Genomic DNA, 13,355 nt, shown 5'->3' with positions numbered 1-13,355 from the left:
AGTTGTGATGGTGTTTGATGAGACCATAGGGCCTCATTTACACCCTATCCGATTAACCAATATCGTAGAGAAAGAGATAGGTGAAGTCAAACTAGCCCGGTTCATTGGAAATTATAGATTGCAAATATTTTGTGGTAGCCAGGCTCAGCAAGGGATGATTCTGCAAATGGAAAAGCTTAATGGGAAGAATATTAAAAGCCATGTCCCTGGTGCTTATGCTAGTTTGAGGGGAGTCATCACTAGGGTCCCAATAGAGGGTCAAAGAAGTGAAAGCTTATCAGTGTTGCTGAGGTTTGAGAAGGTTTTGCCTGGAAAAGTACAGATAGGATCCATTAGTTTCAGTGTCAGAGAATTTGTCCCATCCCCATTGCAGTGTTTTAAGTTTAGAATTATTTTTACAACCTTGTTTTTACGGAATAGCCCAGCATGTTTTTTCAGCTCAGATTTACTTACGAGGCAATGGAATACATCGCAGCATAGGCATGCATAGCCTATAGGCCTAGTGTTTATTTTTCATTTACTTTTTAAAAATTCATTTGGGTTCACAGTGCGGACCAAACCGATGTCCCCGTACCAAACAGTACCGTTACAGCCCTAATGTACACTCTTAGAAAAAAGGGTTCCAAAAGGGTTCTTTGGCTGTCGCCATAGGTGAACCCTTTTTGGTTCCAGGTAGAACCCTTTTTGGTTCAAGGTAGAACTCTTTTGGGTTTTGTGTAGAACCCTCTGTTGAAATGGTTTTACATGGAGCCCAAAAGGGTTCTACCTGGAACCAAAAAGGGTTTTTCAAAGGGTTCTCCTATGGGGACAGCTGAATAACCGTTTAAGGTTCTAGATAGCACCTTTTTTTCTAAGAGTGTATGCGTGTGTAGGTAGGTAGGCTATGTGAATGCATCAGACATGTGCTATTATTAGTGTCTGTGCTTGACAACATAGTACATGTGTAATAATGCCCTCTACCATATTCACAAAGCCTCCTAACATCCAGAACCTTCAGGGAGAGGACAGTCAGGGCTGTTTTGGCCAGGAGCTATTTGCAGTAGCAGGGGTCCTCTCTCTCTCTCTCTCTCTCTCTCTCTCTCTCTCTCTCTCTCTCGCTCTCTCTCTCTCGTTCTCTCTCTCTCACTCTCGCTATCGCTCTCGCTCTCTCTCTCTCTCTCGTTCTCTCTCTCTCTCTCTCTCTCTCTCTCTCTCTCTCTCTCTCTCTCTCTCTCTCTCTCTCTCTCTCTCTCTCTCTCTCTCTCTCTCTCTCTCTCTCTCTCTCTCTCTCTCTCTCTCTCTCTCTCTCTCTCTCTCTCTCTCGTTCTCTCTCGCTGGACCTGATTTACCAGATGAGAGGAGGATGCTCTACTGTGTTAGACGTGATAGAGCAGCATGCTGTTATTTCTTGGTAGTCATTTCCAAGCCTTTGCTTGTAATTCCACTGTTCAGTAAAGGTAATCAATAGAATAATCAATATTAGGTATCACTAATGCATAAACTCCACTATGTAATGGCTCCTTGAGATTCTAATTCTTGCAGAATTTGTCTGTAGAGGCTTTAGGCGTCACTGCTGGTGTAAGCTGTCCAGCAAAACATGTTCCTCTCACACACATAGCCAAAGGCTAGTGACTCAATATGCTCGGGGACTTCTCTAAATACCACAAGAAGGAGAATGGTAGCATAGTTCTGCATAGCCAATTTGTAGCAGTGAACAACAATGAATGTCAGCTCAAAGTTCAAAGTTAAGTCATCCAAAATGTACTTTCTGGCAGTACAAAGAGGCTTGTGCAGGCAGCCTGGTTAGGCCATAGGATTTGATTGAATTGAGGTTTGCTAGTGAAGCATAGCAAGTGTGACTGACTGGGTTGGAACTTTAGGGCATCTGTGTGTCACGACAATACTTTGTTAGTCCACTGAGCTAAAGCCTAGGCATTAGGGCCTTAAGCAAGGTCCTCTGCAGAGCACAAAGAGAGCCTGGGGAAGCAGGCTGGAGGCTGCTGATTGAGTCAGGGGAGGAGAGGGTGAGGGGAGTTGGAGGAGAGGGTGAGAGGAGGTGGAGGAGATGAGAGGGGGAGAGAGGGAGGAGAGGGGAAGGAGAAGGGGGGGAGGGAGGAGAGGGGGAGAGGAGACTATGCATGTAACAAACATTTACTGCATATATGAGAAAGTGAGGAAGGAGAGAAGGGACAAAGAGATGAGGGGAGGAGAGAGGTGGAGGAAATAGTGTGTGTGTTCATGGTGTGTGGACCCCCAATACACAGCCAGTTAGCAATAGAGTCTCTAAGAAAACAGAATGAGACTTATTTGTTCTCAAATCTAGTTCATGTCCCTCAACCACCTTCCCCTTCTAAAGGAATGGAGATTACCCTACTGTTCCCCCATCCACCTCTGAACTACTTGTACACTGGACCTGCGACAGTACAGGGATAAGGCTGATACAGCCTCATACACACCCTATAATGCAGTTATATAACAACCACAGCATTGTGTTCATATCTAGAGGACGTGAGTAGAGCTCAAACAGACTGAGAATCTATGACTATGTACAGAGAATACCCCTGCTCAAGCAAACCGCTGATTCGACTGCAATTACTCTGAGGCTACAGTATCATTGTTTAATCGAGCAATGTGTGCTCATGTTATGAGAGTATTTGTTCACTGTCATGCTCAAAATACTTGTGGAAAATTATTGTTGTTTTGATGTGTTTCTGTGTGTTTGAATGCTCTGCGTGTGCTCAGTAGACACACAACTGGAAAAAGAGATATGAAACAGATGAAGTCCTACCTGAAGTTGTCCAATATGAAACACCCATTTTATTTTCCTGGTTCAAACTGTTTTGCTACATTGTGGCCTGCTGAACATGACCCATGCCTGTCCTGGGTGTTGTGTCTCTGTGAAGAGGGCAGCACGTATGAGGAGAGCATCGGCAATGAGGGCAGTGTCTTTAGCGACAAAGCCTTCTGCAGACAGAGTGAAGGTAGGCTTCTGTCTTTCCCATTCTTAAGTATTTAATGTCTTTGTTTATATATGCCCTACCATCCCTCCCCTGATTGGAGTAAACTAAAGGACAACAATACTTCTACTGCTACTTACAGCTATTTTCGCTCACATCAACGGTACCTGTAGTTAAATAATTATACCTCATTTCCTCTTTCGTCAAGTATTTAATGTCTTTATTGAAAGAGCAGATAGACTGAAAAACAGACCAACAAAACACTAAGTGACAGAATTAAAAAGCCATTTTGGGCTGTCCAATGTAGACATTTTCAAATACATGCAACTTAAAAGTTTATAACACGAAATGTAGATCTGAAATATTTTAGACATAATAGACATCAGAGCAATGTTGAGGAAATCCTATTTAAGCCAGGAATGGATGTTCATATGATAGGGAAGATATACAAAACCTTACAGAGAGCCTATCCAACTGACAATCTCTATGAAAAAAATATAAACTATTGGAACCAAGACTTAAAAAGAACAGATATTGGCACAAGATGGAGGGAATGTTGGAACATACACTGAGTATACAAAACATTAAAAACACCTGTTCTTTCCATGACATAGACTGACCAGGTGAATCCAGGTGAAAGCTATGATCCCCTATTGATGTCACATGTTAAATCCACTTCAATCAGTGTAGATGAACGGGAGGAGACAGGTTAAAGAAGGATTTTTAAGCCTTGAGACAATTGAGACATGGATTATGTAGGTGTGCCATTCAGAGGGTGAATGGGCAAGACAAAAGATTTAAGTGCCTTTGAACGGGGTATGGTAGTAGGTGCCAGGTGCACTAGTTTATGTCAGGAATTGCAACGCTGCTGGGTTTTTCACGCCCAACAGTTTCCCGTGTGTATCAAAAATGGTCCACCACCCAAAGGACATCCATCCATCTTGACACAACTGTGGTAGGCATTGGAGTCCACATGGGCCAGCATCTCTGTGGAACACTTTCGACAACTTGTAGAGTCAATGCCCCGACAAATTGAGGCTGTTCTGAGGGCAAAAGGAGGAGGGTTGCAACTCCATATTAGGAAGGTGTTCTTAATGTTTGGTATACTCAGTGTAACTAACGCAATTACAGTTAACGATCAATGTAAGCTTAATCCAGTATAAAACTAATGTATAGAATGTATTATATAATAGACACAATTCACAAATTCTACAGCACAATGGTGTAAAATTAACAATGACTCATGCCTTTTGGGGGTGCTATAAAGTCCAAAAGTTATGGGCGGAGTTAGAAATTTGGCTGTCAGAAGTTTTACAATGTAAATGTACATTTAATCCGTCTATCAGCATATTTGAAGACATGGTTTATGAGGGCTGGACCATACATTTCTCGTCAATCATTTTGAAAAAACGTTTCTTTATAAACTGGAAATCAAATGATCCTCCATTTACGTCCCGTGTAGCTCAGTTGGTAGAGCATGGCGCTTGCAACGGCAGGGTTGTGGGTTTGTTTCCCACGGGGTGCCAGTATGAAAATGTATGCACTCACTAACTGTAAGTCGCTCTGGATAAGAGCGTCTGCTAAATGACTAAAATGTAAATGTAATGTAAATGTAAAAGAAAACAAATCTTTAAAAACAAAAACTAAGTACTACCACCCTCTGGTGGTTGGTGTGTGTTCAGCAAGACTTTAATCTGAAGAGACTTCTCTCTATTATACCCACTTTCTCTTCTCAGAGCACAGCATGGCAGAGACCTTCACAGTGGCACTGAGGGTGGCAGGGGAGGCCATCTACAAGGCAGAGGGACACACCGACAATCAGGTAACATATTCTGCGGGGGTCAGTCGGTCAGTCTGTCTGTCTGTCACTCATATGATTCAGCGGGTAAAGGGAGAAAGCAAGACTTCTGAAGATTGATTAAGCTTTGCATTACAAGATTTGTATTCATTCTAATTTGCTCAAATGCAGATTAAATGTGCAGATCATTCATATACAATTCAATTTATTTTGTACTGCCCTAATTAAACAAACCCACTTCTACATTATTGTCCATTTAAATATCGTAGCATGCAGTAGTACTGTACCTCTTGTAACAGACTAGCCGAGCAGTGACACAGTCATCTTCTGCACCTACTCACTCCTTTAATCTGTAAAATGTTTCATATCCAAAACCACTTTTTAAAACAGTTTACAGGATATTATTTTATATTTAGAGTTTATGTTTAAAAGAGTCATCATCTTATCGACTGTCTATCTGACTTGGTTGTTGTTCTCTCTAGGATATGCAGAGCGAGGCGAGGTATTTGCGGGACCTCAGGGAGGAGCTGATTGAGGAACTGGCCACAACCATCGTACAGAAAGTAATTTAATTTCAATTCAATTAAACTCAACTCAACTCAATTCCATCCTAGATCATCCGACGGAGGAAGAACCTGGTTGAGATGAAGCCAGACTATGACCTGGACTGGCCCCCAAACAACCAGAGTGGTGACCAGCCCTTGGCTTCAAGCTGCCCCAGCTCCCAGATCACCACATCAGCCCGTGCCAAGGCCTCTCTATGGGTAAGCATGGAGCGTAAGGTGGTTCAGGGAACTACGCTTATGTGATCGGTAACCTTGCCTAGGCTTTAGTTCAGAGGGCTAACACAGTCTTGTGGTGTGCAGAGAACCCAGGTGTTGAACCTCGATAGCCAGGCTTCTTCATGTTTGTTCAGAAAGCCGAGTGATAAACGAGACATGGTGACTCGAATGGTGACTCGAGACTATGGGTTGCCCAACATGAAGACTTGTGTTAGCTGATGACCAGGCTTTAGCTTAGCAGGCTAACACTGTTAAAAACCCAGTCTGTCACATAAGACCAGAACATATATATGGAGTGTGACATATGTTGGTTATCTTTACCTCTCTTTACCCATATTTAATTCTGTGTATTTACCTCTGCGGTCTCCCTCTGCTTTCCTTCTGGATGACAACGTTGTGATGCAGTGCTCTGGGGTTTCCCAGGACTCTCAGCAGGGGCTGAAGGAGGAGGGAGGAGCGGCAGGGTTGGCCAGCTGGAAGAGTGTTGACCACCTGGACGACTCCAGTAAGAGCCTGCTGGCCACTGCAATTTACTATTCACACACATCTTTACAAATGTCTTTAGTACACACACCTTATGTAATACGTTTCAGAGTTACCTGTTAGTGATGTACTCTAGCTAAAGACTGGTGGCTAAAGGCTTCCTCCTTTGTGGTTGTGTTTCCGCCTGTCTATCTGCTGTGTGTGTGTGTGTGCGTGCATCTGTGCATGTGTGTGTATGTGTGTTTACATGTCTGTCTGTGGTGGTGTGTGTGTGTGTGGCATCTATCTACCCTTGTGTGTGTGAGGTGCATCCTCAGTGCTGAAGAGCCCTTACGGGAATTGGATCGCCTTGCAGAGCACCCAGCTGTCTCGGCCCAGCCTGCTGACCAAGTGGAAGTTGCTGGTATTCAGTGTCCTGGAGTGGGAGTTCGGTGTGATATCCGCCTACAATGAAATGGGCTCTGACGACGCTGAGGGGGGTGAAGGGGCCTGGGGTGCTGCCCTGCTGGAGATAAGCAGGAAAATGACCTCCAACGCCAACAACAACCAGGGGTCAGAGGCTCCAGACACCCAGGCCTCTGCTGGCCAGCAGCCCAGCATCCCATCACACTCGCTGGGCCACCACGCCAGCACCGACACCCTCAACTTCGAGTCTGAGGTAGGAGAAGGTCAGGTTGAATGTCAAGGGTCAAAACTCCAGAAGCCTCATCTCGCCTTCCTGAAGAGAGAAAGAGATCAGGAGGAGGAGAGGTTATGGCAGATGGAGGTGGAGATAGCGGGAGGGAGAGCGGAGGAGAGTAAAAAGGAGAAGAGGACAAAGTAGAGGGAGGGCGATGGAGGAGGAGAGCTGAGGTCGACACTTATCAATCTGGCTAGTCAGGTCAGAGGCACAGAGCTCACATCCACTGAAGATGAGTTGGACAGAGTGGGTAGGTGGGAGGAGGAATGGGAGGAAGAGAGGAAGGAGGAGAGCAGAAGAGAGGGAGGGAGAAGGGGGAGAGGAGAGGAGCTCACCATCAAGTTGCATATGCTGGCTAGCCAATTCACACAGTTGTCATCAACAGAGGATGAGCTTGACCGAGTGGGTCTCAGCAATGAAGAGATGGAGGAGAAGAGAGAAAGAGAGAGTGAGGGAGAGAAGGAAGAGCTGACATCCAAACTGTGTAGACTGGCTAGACAGGTCAATGCCATGCAGTTTTCATCCACAGAGGATTAACTGGATAGAGTGTGTGGAGAGAGGGAGGAGGAGAGAGGGAGGAGAGAGAAGGAGGAGGAGAGAGGGGGGAGATAGACGGAGGAGGAGAGAGGGAGGAGATAGACGGAGGAGGAGAGAGGGAGGAGATAGATGTGGAGGAGAGAGGGGGGAGAGAGACGCGGAGGAGAGAGGGAGGAGAGAGACGGAGGAGGAGAGAGGGAGGAGATGGACGGAGGAGGAGAGAGGGAGGAGAGAGACGCGGAGGAGAGAGGGAGGAGAGAGACGGAGGAGGAGAGAGGGAGGAGAGAGACGGAAGAGGAGAGAGGGAGGATAGAGACGGAGGAGATAGACAGAGGAGGAGAGAGGGAGGAGAGAGACGGAGGAGGAGAGAGGGAGGAGAGAGACGGAGGAGGAGAGAGGGAGGAGATAGATGTGGAGGAGAGAGGGAGGAGAGAGACGCGGAGGAGAGAGGGAGGAGAAAGACGGAGGAGGAGAGAGGGAGGAGATAGACGGAGGAGGAGAGAGGGAGGAGATAGACAGAGGAGGAGAGAGGGAGGAGAGAGACAGAGGAGGAGAGAGGGAGGAGAGAGACGGAGGAGGAGAGAGGGAGGAGAGAGACGTGGAGGAGAGAGGGAGGAGATAGACGGAGGAGGAGAGAGGGAGGAGATAGACGGAGGAGGAGAGAGGGAGGAGATAGATGGAGGAGAGAGGGAGGATAGAGACGGAGGAGGAGAGAGGGAGGAGATAGACTGAGGAGGAGAGAGGGAGGAGAGAGACACGGAGGAGAGAGGGAGGAGAGAGAAGGAGGAGATAGACAGAGGAGGAGAGAGGGAGGAGATAGACGGGAGAGGAGAGAGGGAGGAGATAGACGGAGGAGGAGAGAGGGAGGAGAGAGACTGAAGAGGAGAGAGGGAGGAAAGAGACGCGGAGGAGAGAGGGAGGAGAGAGACAGAGGAGATGGAGAGAGGGAGGAGATAGACGGAGGAGGAGAGAGGGAGGAGATAGACGGAGGAGGAGAGAGGGAAGAGAGAGATGGAGGAGGAGAGAGGGGGGAGATAGATGGAGGAGGAGAGAGGGAGGAGATAGACTCGGAGGAGAGAGGGAGGAGAAAGACTCGGAGGAGAGAGGGAGGAGAGAGATGGAGGAGAGAGGGAGGAGATAGATGGAGGAGAGAGGGAGGAGAGAGATGGAGGAGAGAGGGAGGAGAGAGATGGAGGAGAGAGGGAGGAGAGAGATGGAGGAGAGAGATGGAGGAGAGAGGGAGGAGATAGAGGGAGGAGAGAGATGGAGGAGAGAGGGAGGAGAGAGATGGAGGAGAGAGGGAGGAGAGAGATGGAGGAGAGAGGGAGGAGAGAGGGAGGAGAGAGATGGAGGAGAGAGATGGAGGAGAGAGGGAGGAGAGAGATGGAGGAGAGAGGGAGGAGAGAGATGGAGGAGAGATGGAGGAGAGAGATGGAGGAGAGAGGGAGGAGAGAGATGGAGGAGAGAGGGAGGAGAGAGATGGAGGAGAGATGGAGGAGAGAGATGGAGGAGAGAGGGAGGAGAGAGGGAGGAGATAGACGCGGAGGCTCTGTGGGAGATGACGGGAGATAAAGAGGAACTGAGCTCTAATTTGAGAGACCTCCTGGCCAGTCTCCCAATTCTCCTCTACGGAATATGAACTGGACAGAGTGGGAGAGAATGAGGAGAGAGGGAAGAGGAGGAGGAGAGAGCAGAGAGGAGTGTAGGAGACATAACTAAGGTAGAGATGGATGGAGAGATGGTGGTGGACCCAGAAAGAGAAGAGAGAGGAGAGGAAAAGAATAACATTAAAGTTGGAGAAAAAGTGTTAAAGGAAGAGGTAGATGAATATCTAATGAATAAGATGTTAATGCTGGAGCAGCTATCAGGCAGGTTCTGCACTTTGGATAAGACAGGAGTCAAACCTGGAGAAAGGGTTGAAGGGACAGAAGAGGGTGGTGAGAATGAAAGAGAAAGAGATATGACAGGAGAAAGCGCCGTGGAGCGAGATGGAGAGAAGGTTGGAGAGAAAGAGGATCAGACTGAAACAGAGACGCGTACAAGTCCCCGACCACAGAATGTAGATGAGAGAAAGGAACCGGACCAGACAAAGAACGAGACGTCCCAAGAGATGGAAGAAGAGAAAAGCGAGAGAGTAGAAAGAGGGGGATATGAAGGTGGGAAGGTGGAGGATAAAGCAAGCAAGAAGGAGATAGAGATTCTTGGAGAAAGAGAAGAGGATCATTTTGGGAAGAATACCGACAAGGAAGAGATAGAAACAGAAGTCAACAGAGCTAAGGAGCCAGAAGAGAGTGCCACCTAGCTTTAGCTAAAAAAATACAGTATATGGCTGTGTAATTCTTCTGACATTTATAACCTAAAGCAACCAACAGCTGTAACACTAACTCTGTGCTTGCTACTCTAGACCCTTCTACTTTCCTTTCTTGTCTTTCCTTTCCCTCCGTCCTTCCTTGTTCCATTGCTTTGTGTCCTAATATATAGTCATATATATATATATATATATATATATATATATAGTCTTAATGACAAGAACCTAGAAGACACACTCCAGTTCCTTTCTGCTTTGCTACAGCAGCTGACATCACAAACTAACTGATATCTTGATCTTTACCAAGAGCAACTGGGATAGCGCTATGAATCCAATCAACCAATCAATCAATCAATCAAACACTATTTCTTTCTCTTTGCTCTTTGGCTCTTCTCTGCTCATTCAAAACTGTTATACTCACGTTAATGGATGTGTTACACACAGAAACAGAAGGCTTTTGGGGATTGCCTAAAAGTTGTGTAAATCCAATCAATTGTGTGTGTGTGTGTGTGTGTGTGTGTGTGTGTGTGTGTGTGTGTGTGTGTGTGTGTGTGTGTGTGTGTGTGTGTGTGTGTGTGTGTGTGTGTGTGTGTGTGTGTGTGTGTGTATAGAGGTACTCGGCGGTGTCACTGCGCAGTATCACCACTGAGGTGCTGAAGGTGTTAAATGCGACAGAGGACCTACTCCAGGGGGTAGAGGGGGATGACTACACCACCTCACTGTCCCCCAACACTGACACAAAGAGGCTGGACGAACAACTCAGCAAACTGGAGGAGAACGTCAGTTTGTCTGTCTGTTCTTTCAACATATCTTATATTCATTGTGGGTTTAAGAATGGTGTGTGATGCTAACCTCTGTTAATATTATACAACTGAAATGACCACAGTCAGTCAGTCTGTCTGTGCCAACTGAACTGTGCCCACCAGGTGTACGTGGTGGCGGGCACGGCTTACGGCCTGGAGGCGGAGCTTGGCGACCTGGAGGAGTGTGCCCGGGCCATCGGCAGTGCCACCTCAGACCTGGAGCTGTACTACCTGGAGGAGCAGGTGGCAACGGCTGCTGCCCAGGTGCAGCAGTCTGACCTCCAGGTGTGTGTTCAAGTCTGGACGTCCTCTGTGTCTCATACAGTGCCTTCAGAAAGTATTCACACCCCTTGACTTTTTACACATTTTGTTGTGTTACAGCCTGAATTTAAAATGGATCAAATATATATTTTTTTGTCACTGGCCTTTTTGAAATGTTTACAAATTAATTAAAAATGAAAAGCTGAAATGTCTTGGGTCAGTAAGTATTCAACACCTTTGTTATGGCAAGCCTAAATACACTAAATTACCAAAAGTATGTGGACACCTGCTCGTCGAACATCTCATTCCAAAATCATGTGCATTAATATGGAGTTGGTCCCCCCTTTGCTGCTATAACATCCTGCACTCTTCTGGAAAGGTTTTCCACTAGATGTTGGGACATTACTGTGGGGACTTGCTTCCATTCAGCCATGAGAGCATTAGTGAGGTCGGGCACTGATGTTGGGATATTAGGACTGGCTTGCAGTCGACGTTGCAATTCATCCCAAAGGTGTTCGATGGGGTTGAGGTCAGGGCTCTGTGCAGGCCAGTCAAGTTATTCCAATCCGATCACGACAAACCATTTCTGTATTGACCTCGCTTTGTGCACGGGGACATTTTCATGCTGAAACAGGAAAGGTCCTTCCCCAACTGTTGCAACAAAGATGGAAGCACAGAATCGTCTAGAATGTCATTGTATGCTGTAGTGTTAAGATTTCCCTTCACTGGAACTAAGGGGCCTAGCCCGAACCATAACAAACAGCCCCAGATCATTATTCCTCCTCCACCAAACTTTACAGTTGGCACTATGCATTGGGGCAGGTAGTGTTCTCCTTTCATCCGCAAAACCCAGATTCGTCCATCGGACTGCCAGACGGTGAAGCGTGATTCATCTCTCCAGAGAATGCGTTTCCACTGCTCCAGAGTCCAATGGCAGCGAGCTTTACACCACTCCAGCCGATGCCTGGCATTGCGCATGGTGAGCTTAGGTTTGTGTGCGGCTGCTCGGCCACGGAAACCCATTTCATGAAGCTCCTGACGAACAGTTATTGTGCTAACGTTGCTTCAAGAGGCAGTTTGGAACTCGGTAGTGAGTGTTGCAACCGAGGACAGACGATTTTTATGCGCTTCAGCACTCGGTGGTCCCGTTCTGTGAGCTTGTGTGGTCTACCACTTTGCCGCTGAGCCGTTGTTGCTCCTAGACGTTTCCGCTTCACAATAACAGCACTTACAGTTGACCGGGGAAGCTCTAGCAGGCAGAAATTTGACGAACTGACTTGTTGGAAAGTTGGCATCCTATGACGGTCCCACGTTGAAAGTCACTGAGCTCTTCAGTAAGGCCTTTCTACTGCCAATTTTTGTCTATGGAGATTGTATGGCTGTCAGCAACGGGTGTCGCTGAAATAGCCAAATCCACATACTGTGGACTCACTCTGTGTGCAATAATAGTGTTTAACATGAATTTTGAATAACTACGTCATCTCTGTACCCCACACAATTATCTGTAAGGTCCCTCAGTCGAGCAGTGAATTTCAAACACAGATTCAACCGTAAAGACCAGGGAGGTTTCCCATTGCCTCACAAAGAAGGGCACCTACTGGTAGATTGGTAAAAATAAAAAAAGCTGACATTGAATATCACTTTGAGCAAGGGGAAGTTATTAATTACAATTACATCAATACACCCAGTCACTATAAAGATACAGGCGTCCTTCCTAACTCAGTTGCCGAAGAGGAAGGGAACCGCTCAGGGATTTCACCATGAGGTCAATGGTGGCTTTACAACAGTTACAGTTTAATGGCTGTGATAGGAGAAAAATGAGGATGGATCAACAAAATTGTAGTTACTCCACAATACTAACCTAATTGACAGAGTGAAAAGAAGGAAGCCTGTACAGAATAAAAAATATTCCATAACATGCATCCTGTTTGCAACAAGGCACTAAAGTAATACTGCAAAAAAATATGGCAAAGCAATTAACTTTTTGTCCTGAATACAAAGTGTTATGTTTGGGGCAAATCCAATGCAACACATTATTATTATGTTATGGGTATGCTTGTAATTGTTAAGGACTGGGTAGTTATTCAGGATAAAAAAGAAGCGGAATGGAGCTAAGCACAGGCAAAATCCTAGAGGAAACCCTGGTTCAGTCTGCTCTCCACCAGACACTGCAGGACAATAACCTAAAACACAAGGCCAAATCTACAATGGAGTTGCTTACTAACAAGAAGACAGTGAATGTTCCTAAATGGTAGAGGGCAGTTTTGATGTAAATGTTTTATTGTGAAACAAACAAGAAATAAGACCTTTTGCAGTAATTACAGCTGCAAGTCTCTTGGGGTATGTCTCTATAAGCTTGGCACATTTAGCCACTGGGATTTTTGCCCATTCTTTAAGGCAGAACTGCTCCAGCTCCTTCATATTGGATGGGTTCCACTGGTGTACAGCAATCTTTAAGTCATACCACAGATTCAATTGGATTGAGGTCTGGGCTTTGACTAGGCCATTCCAAGACATTTAAATGTTTCCCCTTAAACCACTCAAGTGTTGCTTTAGCAGTATGCTTAGGGTCATTGTCCTGCTGGAAGGTGAACCTCCGTTCCAGTCTCAAATCTCTGGAAGACTGAAACAGGTTTCCCTCAAGAATTTCCCTGTATTTAGCGCCATCCATCATTCCTTCAACCCTGACCAGTTTCCCAGTCCCTGCCGATGAAAAACATCTGTTCTCAGGGTGATGAGAGGTGTTGGGTTTGCGCCAGACAAAACGT

At 46.3% G+C, this 13,355-nt stretch overlaps 1 pseudogene across 1 annotated transcript in view; it reads left to right on the top strand.

Annotated features, from left to right (window-relative positions):
- Positions 1-13,355, top strand: part of LOC311146281 (rab effector MyRIP-like) — a 33,325-nt pseudogene that overhangs the window by 14,723 nt on the left and 5,247 nt on the right. The window contains exons 5-12 of the transcript in view: positions 2,883-2,960; positions 4,673-4,758; positions 5,217-5,297; positions 5,349-5,498; positions 5,922-6,021; positions 6,305-6,657; positions 10,135-10,302; positions 10,450-10,611. The product of the transcript in view is annotated as a rab effector MyRIP-like (transcript). The remainder of the gene's footprint in view (positions 1-2,882; positions 2,961-4,672; positions 4,759-5,216; positions 5,298-5,348; positions 5,499-5,921; positions 6,022-6,304; positions 6,658-10,134; positions 10,303-10,449; positions 10,612-13,355) is intronic.

This window comes from Coregonus lavaretus (assembly GCF_964263955.1).
Source record: "Coregonus lavaretus genome assembly, chromosome: 19".
Taxonomy (NCBI): Eukaryota; Metazoa; Chordata; class Actinopteri; order Salmoniformes; family Salmonidae; genus Coregonus; species Coregonus lavaretus.
This window is presented reverse-complemented; position numbering and strand designations above follow the sequence as displayed.